The sequence below is a fragment of the Euprymna scolopes genome, chromosome 14 (assembly GCF_053919585.1).
Source record: "Euprymna scolopes isolate OS-2025 chromosome 14, ASM5391958v1, whole genome shotgun sequence".
NCBI lineage: Eukaryota > Metazoa > Mollusca > Cephalopoda > Sepiida > Sepiolidae > Euprymna > Euprymna scolopes.
In genome coordinates this window covers 57429447-57441044 of record NC_136495.1, presented here as the reverse complement: position 1 = coordinate 57441044, position 11598 = coordinate 57429447, and the positions used below count along the sequence as shown (strand labels likewise).

Genomic DNA, 11598 nt, shown 5'->3' with positions numbered 1-11598 from the left:
TACTTACCTACCATAACATTTTTTAAAACTCCCCCCCGTCCCGGAAACAAACACTCGGGCAACGCCGGGTACCCCCGCTAGTATTTAATAATGTCTGCTTGAATGAAAAAAATGTTGCCTATATATACCCATTTCATATCTAGCTATCTATTTATCTATATTACATAGAAAAATGAAAAAAATATGGAATTCATAGAAGAATGAGAGCATAGAAAGAAATATGCTTAAGGTTAAAGTAAAATGACTAGTTGTTAAAACTGGAAAAGAAAAAGACAAGATATTTCAATAAAAACAAAATACAATACATTTGTAACTTAAAATATTGCAGCATTAAGAATTTATATATAATGTTAAAGTGATTTTTTAAAAAGAAATTCTTAATTGTTTGATAATTGTATATATTGCATATATTATTTAGATACTTTTAAATACTTTTAATACGGCATAATCACATTGACACACCGGTTCCCGTCAGATCATCGAAGTTAAGCAACGTTGAGCCTGGTCATTACTAAAATGGGTGACCAATTTGGGAAGTCCAGGTGCTGTAAGTAGGAGGACGTCAACACCTCCCTGCAAAATTTTCAAAAACCTAACGTCGTCATTTCCCTTAACGGGGATATACATGCGACTGGGAACCGCTTGTTAATTTCATACTCCCATGAAACTTTCTCTTTCGGAGGAAGCCGGTTAAACCCTGAATAAGGTTGGTGCTGACAGCACACACATATATTATTCAGATTTTTCGGACTACCGTTCTTATTTTAAGTGTTGTTCTCATAACGTTTCGGTTGTTATGGTATTGAATACAAAAAAGAAAACATTATTTCAAAGCACAGCCTGGGAAAATCATGGATTATATAGAAAAATGCGAACATGAAAAGTAAAATGGTCAAGATTAAACTTAGAAAAGTAAAATGACTAGTTGTTTACACTGAAAAAGAAAAAGACAAGATATTCTAGTAAAAATTCTAATAAATTTATGATCTTCGGCGGGTTAGAAATGTATCTTGATAAGGACTTTCTTTTACTGGAAAGGGAAAAATGATTTTGTGCCTACGAAGCATAATCGCAAGAAAATGTCATCGGGGAAATAGGATATAAACTTTTTCTCTAGTAATCATCAATATGAGCTTTAAAAAGAAAAAAAACAGTTTTTTTTTCTTACAAGATTTAGTAATTTTCTGTTAAAAAGCTCTCACCTCCCCCTCAAACATTATATGCTAAAATATAGATGTAATTTTATTTCATCTTAACATGGATACTATGAACATGGAAACATTTTAATACAAATACTAGTTTCACCAAACTTTCACATTCATTATTCAACTTGGGTGCCCGACGTTGCCCGGGTGTTTTGAGGTGTATGTTGAGCAAAAAAAAAAAAAAAAAAAAAAAAAAAAAAGTGGTAGTCGGCAGGCAGGCTCGAACCCGTACCGCGAACGAGGAAAAGAAAGTGAAAAAACATCGTGAGGTCTTGCGCCCATCGCCAAACCGGAAATGACGTAGGTTTAAATTAAGACTAGACAATCGAAGAGAGGGGATGAATATCGAAAATATAGACGAAAAAAGGTTACCCCTTCCTGTAGAAAAGTGTCCAGTTAAGGATGAAGTAATTAATGTTTTTGGCCAATTTGTCGATATTTGTCGTCTGAAGGGTCGAGCTTCAAAACCATACCAATCTCGCGAAAATCCGTCGCCTTTGTCAAAAGTTTTAGGCAGACATACAAACATACATACATACATACATACATACATTTTTAACAGATTTGTGCCATTTATATTATAGAAGATGACTATACTGAAATGCGGTGTAAAAACACAATTGTACCAGCAGACACATAAAACTGATGGCTCCGCTTTTTAAAGTTTTACAATTAATTTAATTTAATCAAATTATTTTTTGTCACACTTGAAAATCTATTATTTACTCTTTAAAAACATTGGAGCAATATTAAAAGAATTCTGTTAGATTGGTGCAAAAATAATTTCGTTTTTTGACGTTCAACTATCTATATAAAAACGAAATTATTTTTGCACCGACCTAATACGATTGGTTGAGGCAGATTTGTGACCTATTTGCGTTTTTCTATTTTGAAGGACATTATTTATGAATCAATCATTATAAGACATTATTTATGAATGAATATTAGTTCGAAAATGTGGATACTTTCTTTTTGTTAATACTTTTTTTTGTTAAGACCTTTTCGATTATATAGAAAGAACCTTTGGGCAAAAAAGAAATAACAAAAATAACAAGGAAAAGTTTCTTGTTTTTTTTTGTTTTGTTTTGTTTTTTGACAGAATTGTTTCTTGATAAGGGGTGAACAATTGCTGTGAATTATAATAATTTGGACGAGAAATAAATCAGTCAACTTATTTTTTTATGTTTTAGATTGAAATGGTAGGGGGAGTTACTTTTACAAAATTCTTGAGATCTAAAACAGTTTGGTAAGGAGAGAAATTATGAAAACTGAAAACACTTCACAAATAAAAACCAAATAACCATGATAACAAGTAATTATAATGTTTGGCTAAGTACACGTGACGATAATGAACTTCATAGGAAAATATACGCAATACAAACCAAACTATTTTTCTTCACGCTAACAATCTATAACTTAAATAAAATTTTAAATTTTCTTGCAAAAATGTATCCTAACACATTAAATATAATTTCTGCACTTCATTTTATATTAGGAAGGATAATCATGTTGTAGGAAGTTTTTTTTCAGGATACCTATAGGGTGACCTCCAAAAACGGGCCCCAACTCTAATTAGGCCCCGTTTCTTAGTGTTTTGTCCGAATGAAATGAAACTTTGGTCATAACTAGTTTATTATATTCAAAACATCTCATCAAAACATTCAAAACATCTCATCAATGATGATTTATGGGAATGTATAAAAACATCCTGGAATAATATTTCACCTATAACATGTGAACGATTGGTTCTGTCTTGCAGCAAAAGATGCCATAGTGTGATGGAAAACAAGGGGCTTTTCACTAAATACTGAAAGGATTCTTTATTTTTTCATAATGAATTTCCCTCGTTCCTTAAATTTGGACGCGTGTAATTTAATAAAATTTATTCATATGTAAAAAAAAAAAAAACTAATATGTATTTAAATCAAAAATTATTAAAATTTTTTTTTCTTTAACTACCATTATTAAACATTTGAAAATTCACCAAAAATTTTTTTTCTTTTTCATGGATAAAGTTAGAAGCCATAAAAAAAAATGATCGATCGTTCCTTAACTTTTGGACGCTACTGTATATGGAAACAATTTTTTGTTTACTGTAAAGATTTAACGCAAATATTATGCAAGTATAAATCATGTAGAATATCTGTATGAATATAATTACACGTAATAGTTGAGTCTAGATGATCATCTCATAAGAAAACCAAAAAACTAATAGAGAATTAATTAAAATGAATGTTTAAAAGAATATGCAAATTATCTAGTTAATGCATTTCCACAACCCATATATAAGAAAATTGCATTTTCTTTTTAAATAAATAGAAAAGGGTTTTTAATATGAAAATCAATACGCATAAAAGAAAAACGAATTTATAGGTGTATATATATATATATATATATATATATATATATATATATATATATATATATATATAATTAACTCAATCACCATTGCCTTTTCTACTCTAAAATTAACTCAATCACCATTCGATTTTTCTTCTTCACTCATTTTTCTTAAATCAGCCCAGTCTTGACAGTCGTGTTTTAAATTGTTCCATTTCTTTTTTCTACGCACAACTTATCTTTCTTTTAATAATATTATTTGAACTCATTCCCTTTTTTATTGTGCCCATTTGTGAATTATTCCACGGATTTCTGCCTTTTGGATTACTTTGGACCATCTTCCAATTACGCGATTCCCTTAGATTTTACTTGTGAAAATGGAAATTTAATCAACTTTTTTGGATATTACCGTTATTGGTGTTGAATGCTTCACCAGACTATCCATTCATGTGAAATCACCTTTTTTCACCCTATTCCTTCTGTTTCACTGTTTGTTACCAAGTAAGATCTATGATTTACTTGTAGTTTCATTAAATACTTATCCAAGCAAAATCCGATCGTGCATTTTGCTAATTCTTACCCTCTGATGAGAAGGAAAGTATTTCTTCGAAACTCCGCGGATTAAGGACTATCCACTTATTTTGAGCTTACTTCTTTAAAATTAAATATGTTTTTTTTACTCTTTTTCAGAGTGTTTTTTAACATGTTTTATTAACTACTTGTTCTAATATATATATATATATGTGTGTGTGTATGTGTGTAGAAACGGTCCTTACCCTATGCGAATTTAACCGACTTTCTCCAAAGGGAAAGTTTCATGGGAGTATGGAATTCACAAGCGGTTCCCAGTCGCATGTATATCCCCGTAGTTTTTTGCAACTCTTGCAGGAAGGTGTCAACATCCCCATACGTACAGCGCCTGTAATTCCCAACTTGATCACCCACCTGGTACTGACCAGGCTCAACGATTCTTAACTAATATACATATATATATTTTATTTTATTATCGACATCTTATAATATTTATCCATATTAAAACCAAGCCGAAAACTTGGAGAAACTATGAAAGGATGCCCACAAGCTTCTGAAAACGAAACCATACAAAATATTCTTCAATATTCCAAATAAGATTTCACATTCTACATAGTTGCTGTCGTTATCCTTTAAAACTGTTAGTGCCAGTTTATTAACTTTTCAAGTATATTTATCAACATGACGAGAATCGACAAGTAGTATTTATTACGTTCAAAAAAAAAAAAGAAAAGAAGACAGTAAAAGTTGTAAGAAAAAGACCAGCTACTCGTAAAACATCGTTTTCTTAATGCGCTCTATTGAATTTATCACTTATGCCAGGGATGTTCTCTTGAGTTCTGAAAGCTGTTGTGATACTCTTATAGAATTTTAGAGTAATTTAATTTGAGTTTATAAAATAGTCACTTACATCCAAAGGCTTGTTAAACAACTCACGTATATATCTCCACCCCAACTGATACTGCCCTCTAATGGACAGTGTTTAAGAATTGGGATGGTTTAATGGTTTTAAAAGTAAAAGAAAAAGTGTCGTTGAGCTTTTAAAGTACCGTTGGATCTTACAAACGTTAGTATACATATTTTTGTTTTTCATCTAATATGTCCTCATTTTTTTTTCTCATATTTGTAAAAATTTATTTAGTTTCATTCTTTTTCTACTTTTCTTTTTTTCCTTCAGATTTTATTGTCTCTGCTTCACGTTGCTCTTATTTTTATGTTTCTCTTATCTTCACGTTTCTCTCCTTTCTTAACGTGCGTATTTTAATGATTTTTTTTATTACATTTCGTTTTTCGCATTTTCTTTTTGGTCCCCAAATTTATGGGAGAGCGGCCTATGTTTTCAGTGGCGTCCGTGCGTCCGTCCATGCGTCCGTTATTTTTTTTTCTGAAATGTTGCCACAAATTGTATTTTGTTAAATAGATGTGCACAGTAAGAAAGTTTTTGCTGTGAAAATTCCCATTGCGTCCCCCAGGGCTTAAAAGTGGTCAAACATGCCCACAAATGGTAAAAAAGATGACACGTTTTGCTCCATAACTTTTGATCCATCCATTAGATTTTTCTAAAACATGGCTAAAATGTTGAACGCGTTGTTTTTTAATATAAATCCCGTATGGGTGACTTTGGCAAAATTATGGTTCGCCTCCCCTGAAACTTTTAATGCTAAAAACGCTCCTTTTTGTAGCTCTTTTTTCATATTTCTCAACAAAAACTTAATATGTCTGACTATATAGTAATTTATAACGGTGGTCAACTCAAATATACATATGTTAAGGTCTGAAACTGCACCATTATCCATTTACACTGGGGTTCGGCGTCCACAGGGACTTAAAAGGGGTGCTAAATTTCGCAAAATGTCCTCAAATTACACTTTTTGTCCCATATCATTTGATCCATCCATTAGATTTTCCTGAAACTTAACCAACATGTGGAGTCTATTGTTCTTAATATAAACTCAATATGGGTGACCCTGGCAAAATTCTGGTTTATTTTGTTTTTCTTGTTTTATTATTCATATTTCTCTTGTGCTCATATTTTATTTGCTATTTCATATTATGTGTTTTTCATCGCATCTATTTTCCTTTTTTTCTCTCTTTTGATCGAACAAACTGAAATACTGGCTTTTTGACCTAAAATGCATTAAATATTCATGTTATTGTGTTATATCCGTTCCCTTTATAAAATTCAATCATGTTCTGCCGAGATAACAATGAATACAACATTTATTCTGTACAAAACAACCAAACCAAACCCCATGAATAAATATTTGAATGTATACGAACCTTGAAGAAAAACAGCTTCTTTCCCCAAATTACGGAATTCTGCATTAAAATAACCCGAAAGGAGTTGGTATATGTAAATACAAAACAATGAAATGAAACTTTTTTTCTTTTTGATTATATGTTTTTATCCTATCAGGTTTTCTTGGCATTTGTGTTTACTGCTCTTTCGTTTTCTTTTTAATTTATAATAAAAAAAAAATTTTTTTCACATTTTTCCCATTTTTAAAAAATATTTTCTGTTCGATTTTTTCTTCTATTTTTGTTCATCTGTTTCCACTGTTATTTTCGCGCCATTTTGTTTTATATTCCCATTTGTTGTTTTGTTGTTTTTTAAATTTTAACCTATCGTTTTTGTTTCGTTCACTTTGGGTTGTCGTTCGTTTTACACCTTCTTTTCTATGTTCTCTTCTTACGTACTGTTTATCATATTTCCATTTATTTCTTTTCCCTTTGTTTGTGTTTTTCTTGTTCACTTTCATTTACTGTATTTTCGCTCGTTTTATTATTCCCACAAATTCTTTTTCCCCCTTCTCATGTTTTTTTTTAAATTTTAAACGTTATATTTTCTTACGTCTTAGCAATCTGACCTTTTAACTGTTTAACTCCACCAGACAGCATGTTCTTGAACAATTATAAGGACAGCCACAGGGAAGGTAAGCAGTAGTTAAAAACTACTTGACAAACGTGGCTTTCAATATATAAAATATATAAAAATAAAAGGGAATACTATCGTACAAAGTTTAAACTTCATAATATTTTTGAAGATGAATTACACCAAAAACTTTAACTCATAGTAACAAAAACAGACGATTAATTTTAAACTTTAAATTCTTTTCTGATTAAAATAACGTTCGCATTTTGAGACATTGTTTGAAATTTATCAATCTATTAAAATTTTTTAAAAACCCAAATCGAAATAATTTTTCTTTAAAATAAAGTATTTATTAATATTAAATAAAGGAATGGGCATATTAAAAAAATTTCAATCTAATTCATAAAACTCACTATGTCTGTCTGTCTGTCTGCCTGTCTGTCTCTATATTTTCAATATCTCTACCGAAACTAAAACTTGCATAGCGGCGATAGGAGCCTCAAATGATTGGATTTTTTAGGGGCTGCTCTTTTGTGGGTTTTTAGTCGGTTCAAATAGTTTTAAGGTGTCAAAAATAGATAAAAATTGAAGAAATCCTTATACATTTTGTATAGTCACCATAGTTTATTTAAATCAGTTCATACGTGTGTCACTTTGGTACAGTGGTAACGTCACCAACTTTGAATGCTTCAGTTTTGCTTTCGGTTTCGTTTCTCGCTGAAGGCATCCAAATGCGTTTATTTTACTTTTCGAATCATGACTATAATTATATTTAGTAAATCTATACAGACTAAAATATCATATTTAAGCGTATATTACGACCGAGCAAAGATGGGCTGCCAACCAGTTAGTCATATATAATACTTATTTTTTAACATTTCTAGTACGACATATTATCTGAAAATATCCAACTTTATTTTATCAACCATAGCACGTAAGCTATGTGTGGCACGAGACAAGGTAGTCAGATCACCTGTAACTCTAGAGGCCTGCCTTTGGCGTGACCGACCCACATGTTACATTAAATGCCTTGGAAACGGTATCATACTGTGACAATTGGTCAGTCAATAGTATCTGTCTGAGTATGAAGATCTTTCGGTTAGACGTCTTTTTGTCTAAGTGAAAATTAAAGGGATACCTGGGCTGGCTCCTTCACTAAGGACTATGTCTTCGCTCTGGTGGCTCCCTTCGGGTGGAATCGTCTTCATCCTAAGACATTCTCGACTTTTTGAGGCAGGCACAAACCGACGCACGACACACAATTGATATAAATATATATATATATATATATATATATATATATATATATATATATATATATATATACGATCTATGACTTTTTCTTTTATCACATTTTTATCTCAATTTATCCTGAAGATGTCCTTTGAGACAGGGACGAAACGTTGATTTTTTAATGATTTCATTCGGTTTTTTCTAATTTTTTCTTTAAACATATATATATGTATATATATATATGTATATATATATATATATATATATAGCAAACATCTAAATGACTACTTTAAACACAGTTCCTGATTTCAAAAAAAGAAAAACTAAAAGGTAACTATCTCTATATATTTTTAAATCAAATTTATTATGTAAATTAAAAAAATATATATTTTTTCTACTCATTTCTATCTCTAACCTATATTAATTTTCTTATAAATTTTAAATCCAAACCTTTTATTTCAATTTTTCAGATTCATCTGCCTTACTTTTAATGCTAGGTTTATTTTTGGTGTCTTTTAAATTCAATAAAAATCCTCCTAAATTTGCTGATGAGGAGACCGTGCTTACCAAAAAAAACTATATATAATTGTTCTACATAACTTCATGTATACCAAAAATAAAAAGCACGGATTTCCGAAACAATCGTACAGATAATTGACTTTGTTGTTGTTCCTTCTTATGAAACTGATTTTTAATTTAATTAAAATTTGATTTTTAAATTTTAAATTTTTTTTTTAATTTTTAAATTATAAATCACATTACTTAATATATATATATATATATATATATATATATATATATATATATATATATATATATATATATATAGTGTGAAACTTTTCAAACGACATTAGGTTTGAATTTGTCCGAATAGTCTTGAAACAATTGTAACTAACGATGAACTACACTATTTGTTGCTATCAATCTATTCCTTGATGGCGCGATTTTGTTAAAACAATATATACATTGATTGAGATTGTCGGACTAACTTTCTCATCTTGGTTGTTATTGTCACAACGTTTCGGCCGTTTTGCCCTCCGGCCTTCGTCAGGTGTTTTGTATCGAACTGGGGAACCGTTTGTTAGGAGTTGTTAGGTACACCCGTAATAATAATAATAAAGGGTTGGGTTCGAGACTCCTAACAAACGGTTCCCCAGTTCGATACAAAACACCTGACGAAGGCCGGAGGGCAAAACGGCCGAAACGTTGTGACAATAACAACCAAGATGAGAAAGTCAGTCCGACAATCTCAATCAATGAAAACACCTCATCTCAAAAATACAGACAATTACAATATATATATATATATATATATATATATATATATATATATATATATATATATATATATATATATATATATATATATATATATATATATATATATATATACACACACACATATATTACAAATAAAATATTACAATATATTACAAAACAAATTACAAATCATAATTACAACTCGCGGGTCATAATTAATTTTCACAATTAGTTCTTTAAAACTAACTAGCCCTAACTAGTGCTGAGGCAGGGTGTTGCCCCTCCCCGCTCATTTACAGCGAGACAAAAATATACGTCTTACACCATGGCTTACAGTATGGAAAAAAAGAGGTCGAGGGAATCAAAATTGCATTATTGTTTACTTTTTCTGTATTACTCCGCGCGACCCAATCACCTCCCGGCAATGTTGGGGATGGGGAGAGGCCACGACGGCCCGTGGTACTATCAAAACATAGTGACACGCACCTACGATCATCATCTCGTCAGGCTTTTATGTTTGAAAGATGGAAACATTATTAACGGACAAAATTCCGCTTGACAAGACGCTTATATCGTTGAAAGCTCGTCTGCTCTTTTCTTTAAGGTAAATAAATAATTTGTATTAAATAATCTCATCTTTTATTTTCTGAAATTTCTAAGATTTCTTTTCCCGATTTGATTCATATGATTCTAGCTGTAATTAACATTTTTTATGCAAACAGACGATTTGCGGTCGTTGGCCAATTCATTTCACTCCTTTATTTGATCATTTATCCGTTAACAACCAAGTCTATTAATCTTAATTGTTTTTGTTTTAATATTTTGACATGCTGTTCAGATTATCACCCTCAAAACATATTATTTACGTTAACAGATAAAATAAAATTCCTCAAATAATGTTTGATGTATAATCATAATTTTCTCTACTTTCTGTCGCTTACAAAACAATTTGTGCAAATTAAACAGTTCATTTCTTTCGCACCGCGTGGCGTTTTTATGCACGGAATAACAGATTACATTTCCGAACATGTTCTGTCGGGATTATTTCACCAACAAGAAGAGGGGGCGTGTAAGAAAAGGCAGTGAGGGCTTGCAACGAAATGGTGACGTTGCTTACAAGCAGTCTTTTCTTTCCTTGTAAAGGTAACAATTAACAGGTAACGTTTGCCGAACATAGTAACGAGGTAATCAGTCTAAGAGACGCCAACCGACTAGCAAGCTAGGTAACTAGGTCCTTAACTAATCACTAACCCGTAGTGAGACAACTCCTTTTATACATACTAACTCTCAGTGGCGAGAATTCCAACGTGATTTCCAACGAGATTAAAATGTCTATTTAACTTAGTAGGAAATAGACACCCAGTTTCTCAGTAACGGCAAACATCAGTTCAGTGTCTTTTCTTCCCTCCGACCCACTCCCAGTAAGTCAAATCAATTTCAATTCTTACAGTTTTCATATAACATACTTATAGACATATGTCTTCGTACTCCGTTTATATTTAATTCATTCCAATTAAAAGTTACAAAGAAAAACTATTGTTCAGTGTATTAATTATCAAAATTAAAGTTTACCTGTTTCGAAGCGCGTGAAATATTCTGCATGATTGAGAGTTGCTTTACCGACGAGCTGGGTTTTCTCTATTTAGATTCTTTTTTTATAGATATAAAGTTGCACATGTGGAAAATTCTGTTTTCGAGTCGGACGAAATGGGAAAAAGAGAAAGTCGAATTTTGAATAGTAGAAGAAGAGAAAAAGTAAGAGAATAAGAGGGAGAGAGGAAGAAAGAGAGCGAGAGAGAGAGAGGGGTGGAGAGAGAGAGAGGGAGAGATCACAGGAAAAAAAACCCAATAAAGTTTGAGATTTGTCGGTATTGGTTTGTGTGTAGCGAAAGTGTAATTCCTATTTTTCTTTTTTTTTTTCAATCTAATAATTAATTTCCGGGATATATATTCTTTAAAAAATGTTTAACTAAACTTAATAGGATAACGTTGGCTAAATAGCTAGCGACACGTGCTGACAAACTGGGAGGGGGCTCACATTTTGAATGTAATCTGTTCCATTTAAACACTTTCATTAGAACGTTGGAACCTTCACATAGACCTCTATGCAAACTACTACTACTACTACTACTACTACTTTTACTACTACTACTACTA

At 31.3% G+C, this 11598-nt stretch overlaps 1 pseudogene; it reads left to right on the top strand.

The window, feature by feature from the left end:
- Positions 1 to 435: 435 nt before the first annotated feature.
- LOC145293431 (5S ribosomal RNA) lies at positions 436 to 554 on the top strand (annotated as a pseudogene).
- Positions 555 to 11598: the final 11044 nt, after the last annotated feature.